Source organism: Diabrotica virgifera, chromosome 1, assembly GCF_917563875.1.
Source record: "Diabrotica virgifera virgifera chromosome 1, PGI_DIABVI_V3a".
Taxonomy (NCBI): Eukaryota; Metazoa; Arthropoda; class Insecta; order Coleoptera; family Chrysomelidae; genus Diabrotica; species Diabrotica virgifera.
Window position 1 is genome coordinate 257,193,679 of NC_065443.1, and position 6,531 is coordinate 257,200,209.

The following is a 6,531-nucleotide window of genomic DNA, read 5'->3' on the forward strand; positions in this document are numbered from 1 at the left end:
TTACTACAGCAGGTAGTTTAAAAACACATTTGTGGGTGCATACTGGAGTAACACCGCACAAGTGTGAATATTGCTTTAGGCAGTTTGTTGCAGCAAGTAATTTAAAGTCACATTTGAGAGTGCACACTGGGGAGAAACCTTATAAATGTGAAATTTGTTTTAAGCAGTTTACTAGAGCAGATCAAATGAAAGTATATTTGAGAGTGCACACTGGGGAAAATCCTCACAAGTGTGAAATTTGTTTTAAGCATTTTGTTACAGCAAGTAATTTGAAAGTACATTTAAGAGTGCATACTGGAGAAAAACCTCACAAGTGTGAAATTTGTTTTAAGCAATTCAGTGAAGCAGGGAATTTAAAAAGACATTTGAGAGTGCATACTGCAGAAAAACCTCCCAATTGAGAAATTTGTTTTAAGCAGTTTACTCGAAAAGATCATTTTTTGAAAGTACATTTGAGAGTGCATACTGTAGAAAAACCTCACAACTGTGAAGCAAGTAGTTTAAAAAAACATTTGAGAGTGCATACTGCAGAAAAACCTCACAATTAAGAAATTTGTTTTAAGCAGCTTACTCGAAAAGATCATTTTTTGAAAGTACATTTGAGAGTGCATACTGTAGAAAAACCTCACAAGTGTGAAATTTGTTTTAAGCAATTCCGTGAAGCACGTAGTTTAAAAAAACATTTGAGAGTGCATACTGCAGAAATACCTTACAATTGAGAAACTTGTTTTAAGCAATTTACTCGAAAAGATCATTTTTTGAAAGTACATTTGAGAGTGCATACTGTAGAAAAACCTCACAAGTGTGAAATTTGTTTTAAACAATTCCGTGAAGCAGGTAGTCTAAAAAAACATTTGAGAGTACATACTGCAGAAAAACCTCACAATTGAGAAATTTGTTTTAAGCAGTTTACTCGAAAAGATCATTTTTTGAAAGTACATTTGAGAGTGCATACTGTAGAAAAACCTCACAAGTGTGAAATTTGTTTTAAACAATTCCGTGAAGCAGGTAGTCTAAAAAAACATTTGAGAGTGCATACTGCAGAAAAACCTCACAATTGAGAAATTTGTTTTAAGCAGTTTACTCGAAAAGATCATTTTTTGAAAGTACATTTGAGAGTGCATACTGTAGAAAAACCTCACAAGTGTGAAATTTGTTTTAAGCAATTCCGTGAAGCAAGTAGTTTAAAAAAACATTTGAGAGTGCATACTGCAGAAATACCTTACAATTGAGAAACTTGTTTTAAGCAATTTACTCCAAAAGATCATTTTTTGAAAGTACATTTGAGAGTGCATACTGTAGAAAAACCTCACAAGTGTGAAATTTGTTTTAAACAATTCCGTGAAGCAGGTAGTCTAAAAAAACATTTGAGAGTGCATACTGCAGAAAAACCTCACAATTGAGAAATTTGTTTTAAGCAGTTTACTCGAAAAGATCATTTTTTGAAAGTACATTTGAGAGTGCATACTGTAGAAAAACCTCTCAAGTGTGAAATTTGTTTTAAGCAATTCCGTGAAGCACGTAGTTTAAAAAAACATTTGAGAGTGCATACTGCAGAAATACCTTACAATTGAGAAACTTGTTTTAAGCAATTTACTCGAAAAGATCATTTTTTGAAAGTACATTTGAGAGTGCATACTGTAGAAAAACCTCACAAGTGTGAAATTTGTTTTAAGCAATTCCGTGAAGCAGGTAGTTTAAAAAAACATTTGAGAGTACATACTGCAGAAAAACCTCACAATTGAGAAATTTGTTTTAAGCAGTTTACTCGAAAAGATCATTTTTTGAAAGTACATTTGAGAGTGCATACTGTAGAAAAACCTCACAAGTGTGAAATTTGTTTTAAACAATTCCGTGAAGCAGGTAGTCTAAAAAAACATTTGAGAGTGTATACTGCAGAAAAACCTCACAATTGAGAAATTTGTTTTAAGCAGTTTACTCGAAAAGATCATTTTTTGAAAGTACATTTGAGAGTGCATACTGTAGAAAAACCTCACAAGTGTGAAATTTGTTTTAAGCAATTCCGTGAAGCAAGTAGTTTAAAAAAACATTTGAGAGTGCATACTGCAAGAAAAACCTCACAATTGAGAAATTTGTTTTAAGCAGTTTACTCGAAAAGATCATTTTTTGAAAGTACATTTGAGAGTGCATACTGTAGAAAAACCTGACAAGTGTGAAATTTGTTTTAAGCAATTCCGTGAAGCAAGTAGTTTAAAAAAACATTTGAGAGTGCAGCAGAAAAACCTCACAATTGAAAAATTTGTTTTAAGCAATTTACTCGAACAGTTTAGTAAACAGTTTAGTGAAGCAGGTCATAAAAAACATTTGAGAGTTCACAATGGGAAAAGACTTACACGTGTGAAATTTGTTTTAAGCAATTGAGTGAAACAGGTAATTTAGTACAAGATCCGAATATAGGTCGATCTGTACCCATCTGCTTGCCGGATGAAACATTTTTTTTATTAAATTCCATACATAGACAAATATTTCTAGCATTGGTTGTCTATAAAAATCGTGTCATAGCTTTCCTTAAGGGCGGGCTTACGGGGTTGAAATCAATATTTCAAGCACTTTTTTTAGAGTACTGTAGAAATATTCTATTTTTAAATTAAATAGGCATATTCAGTACCTACAATTCGTAGATTATTCAAGGACAACTATTGAAAAATAAGCCAACGGTGGCAAATTTTTAAAGACACCTCAAGAAACAATGAGTTTTGCGGTGGACATCAGAACTCATCGTTGGATTATGGTTAACAAAAATATTCAAAAAGATATTTTTAGCTGATGAGTTTCTCGATCTAACGCTGTTGAGTTTTTTAGTTTTATAGAATTTTAACTGTTTGCTATCGCTCAGAAGTCAAAACAAAGAATTTTTTGCAAAAAAGTGTGAAAATGAACATATTTATTATTGTTAAACAAAAAATAAGCATAAAACAAAAAATAATTTGTCAAGTAGTTTTTGAATTACAATGTCTACAGGCTTTGAAAAAAGCAGTTTTGAGAAAAACGCGTTTAAAGTATTGTCAACTTTTATTTTCAATTTCTTTTTTGTCTGACAAATCGTAAAGTGGTGCACACCGGAGTATGTTTTTGAATCGCGGGGTAATTTACACAAGAAAATGAGAAGAGTTGTTGACCGTTTCTCACTACGCTCAAGGGCGCTGGCGCGAAGTTGCTGTAACGCGAGTCGAAGGTAGGGAGACAGTGTTGAATATCCCTATCTTCGACTCGCTTTGCAGCAGGTTCGCGTGAGCACGCTTGAACGTAATGAACAACGGTCAACAGCTGTTCTCATTTTCTTTTGTAAATTACTCCGCGATTCAAAAAGATATTCCGGTGTTCATCATTTTACGATTTGACAGGCAACAAAGAAATTATTGGAAATAAAAGTTGACAATACTTTAAACCCTTTTTCCTCAGAACTTTTTTTTTCAAAGGCTGTAGACATTGTAACTCAAAAACTACTTGACCGACCCATCTTGAATTTTGTACATATTTTCTTTAGACATTCCTTGAGTTAAGGCTATCGAGATATTTTTTGTTTTATGCTTAACTTTTGTTTAACAATAATAAATATGTTGATTTTCACCCTTTATTGCAAAAAAATTCGTTGTTTTGACTTCTGAGTGGTATCAAAAAGTCAAAATTCGATAAAATTAAAAAACTCGACAGCGTTACTTCGAAAAACTCATAAGCTAATAAAATCTGTTTGAATGTTTTGTTTACAATGATCCAATGATGAGTTCTGATGTCCACCGCAAAATTCATTATATTTTGAAGTGTCTTCAAAAATTTGCCACCGTTGGCTCATTTTTCAATATTTTTCCTTGAAATTTTTCTTGAATAATCTATTAATTATAATGAATATGCCTATTTAATTTAAAAATAAAATAATTCTACCATACTTTCAAAAAAATATTGATTTCAACCCCTACGCCCCGCCCCTTTAATGATAGCTATTACACGATTTTGATAGGCAACTGTCGCGTTGGGTCCTTAATTAAAGGACGGAAATGGAACCAACTATCGGAACTAGGGAAACACTGACTCTAAACTGTACTTTTTATTTAAAGGTTTACATCATCCATAATCGTAATGTTAGGAAGATGTTATTTCGCGGGGTAGTCGTTCAGACACACATCTCGCACAAATGCTAACTATAATGTGAATACTAATTATGAAACATTAATCCTCTATTTTACCCCTCTTCGGGCTTTTATATCAATCTTTATTTTGTACTTTGAAAGTAAACGGTAGTGAGTATTGTTACTTCCTAGCGAGGTTACCTAAACAAACTCCATCAGTCAACCTTCGCTTTGTGTGTGATTATAGAAACAACATCTTCTGTATCGACCTAATTATGCTTAAATTATATATGTTACAGTTCAAGTTGATTCTCCATCAAGTTAGAGTTGACTCCAACTAGTTGGAGTCAACTCCAACTGAAACGAGCAGTAAAAGTTGATTTTAAAAATTTAAATCAACTTTTACTAGTTGGAGTTGACTCTTCCTGGATCGATTCAGTAAATGTTGATTATAATACGAGAATCTCAAGTGCATTTTTGATGAGTATGTGTTTCTTTGTTTTGACTACTTATTAGTATAGTCATAGTCTGTAACGTCGCCCCCGTTAGGTAAATTATTCTGATTCGATTTTTTGCACAAACTTACTCAAATAAATACATCCGTATAACAATCCTTATAACAAATACACAGGGTGTCACGCGGTACCGCGGTCGAAAAATTGTTTAACCAATTTTTGTTTACCAAATTCACAAAAATAATTTTTATCTACTCTATCTCATATTATGTAAAAATGTAAAGGTTTTATTGTGTGAAAATTGTAAATATAGATAGCAGTACATGAAGAGTTTAAAGTGTATCTGAAGTAATAATGTATTTTAAATGGGTTTTACTTTTTCGCACTGTTTTTAGCACACTTTCATATAATTAAACATCCTTAACTTTCGCCTTCGGGAGGAAATCATACACGCCCTTACAACGGCAACTGAAATGCTCACAAAACAGCGACCACGGAAGCAAAGATGGATGACAGAGGAAATATTGGATTTAATGGATGAAAGAAGAAAATGCAAACAGCACAAAGCAATGTACAAAGCATTAAAGAGAACCATTAAACAAAAAATAAGAATTGCAAAAAAAAATGGATAACAGAACAATGTGAAGAAATCGAAAACTTATATAAAAAAACATGATGACTTCCATCTGTATAAGAAACTCAAGGAATTCACAGGCACGACATACTCACAAGGACCAAATAATCTAATCAACGCAGAAGGCAAACTGATTTCAAGCCCTGAAGAACAAATAAACATGTGGGAAGACTATATAAAGGAACTCTTCTATGACATCAGAGAACCTCCTACATTAAATATCGAAAACGACGAGGGTCTTCCAATATTAAAGTCCGAACTGGAATATGCTCTATGTCAACTAAAAAACAACAAATCTGTAGGAAAAGATGAAATACCAGCTGAGCTATTGAAGTTAATCAACGAGGAAAACTTAGACCTTCTTCTTGGACTAGTTAATAATGTTTACAATACAGGGACTATCCCTAAAATATGACTTGAATCAGTCTTCATACCACTGCCTAAAAAGAAGAACGCCAAATTATGCCAGGACTTCCGCCTTATAACTCTATTAAATAACATTCTGAAGCTTTTCTTGCGTATCATACAGAACAGAATATATTATAAAAAATGTGATGAGGTCACCGGTCAAGAACAATTTGGCTTCAGGAAAGGTATGGGGACACGAGAAGCAATATTCTGTCTTCAAACTCTGGCACAAAGATCAGCAAGCAGACCTTTTTATCTGTTTCATAGATTTTGAGAAAGCGTTCGATAGGGTGAAGCACAAGACCTTGATAGAAAGATTGAATGACATCGGAGTCGACAAAAGAGATTCTAAAATTATAGAGGCTATTTATTGGAATCAGACAGCAATGATAAAGACCAATGGTAATACGTCAAGGCCAATTGAAATACAACGAGGTGTTAGACAGGGTTGTGTGCTATCATCCATACTTTTAACGTCTACTCTGAGGTAATATTTGCGAAGTCTTTATCGCACCCTTTAGAAGGAATCAGGATAAACGGTCAGAGAGTAAATAACATCCGCTATGCAGATGACACAGTATTAATGACTGATTCGGACCATAGTCTGCAGATACTGTTGGATAGGGTTACTGAGAGTTGTGAAAAAATGGGGATGAAGATCAATACTGCGAAAACCAAAGTTATAAGAATATCAAGGAACAAAAATTTACCTCTTCCAATAAATATGTGAAACACCAACAGCTTGAATACGTAAGCCAGTACAAATATCTTGGTTGCTGGTTCAACAATCAACTTGATTAAAAACAAGAAGTCAAGAGCGAGAATAGAGGTAGCCCGACAGGGGTTTATCAAAATGAAAAGCTTATTTTGTAACAGTAGCATTAATATCAGCCTTAGATGTCATTTTCTGCATTGCTATGTGTGGTCAATACTTTTGTATGGAACG

General features: G+C 33.4%; 1 long non-coding RNA gene across 2 annotated transcripts; it reads right to left on the minus strand.

Annotated features, from left to right (window-relative positions):
* Positions 1 to 240: 240 nt before the first annotated feature.
* LOC126883545 (uncharacterized) lies at positions 241 to 1,714 on the minus strand. Of its 2 annotated transcripts, none has more exons than XR_007697702.1 (4): positions 1,651 to 1,714; positions 1,309 to 1,479; positions 1,051 to 1,137; positions 241 to 390 (listed from the first exon to the last, which is right to left on the minus strand). It is a non-coding gene; the product is annotated as an uncharacterized LOC126883545 (long non-coding RNA). The 2 variants fall into 2 exon arrangements; XR_007697699.1 differs by lacking the exon at positions 241 to 390 and adding an exon at positions 582 to 708.
* Between the last annotated feature and the right edge of the window lie 4,817 nt (positions 1,715 to 6,531).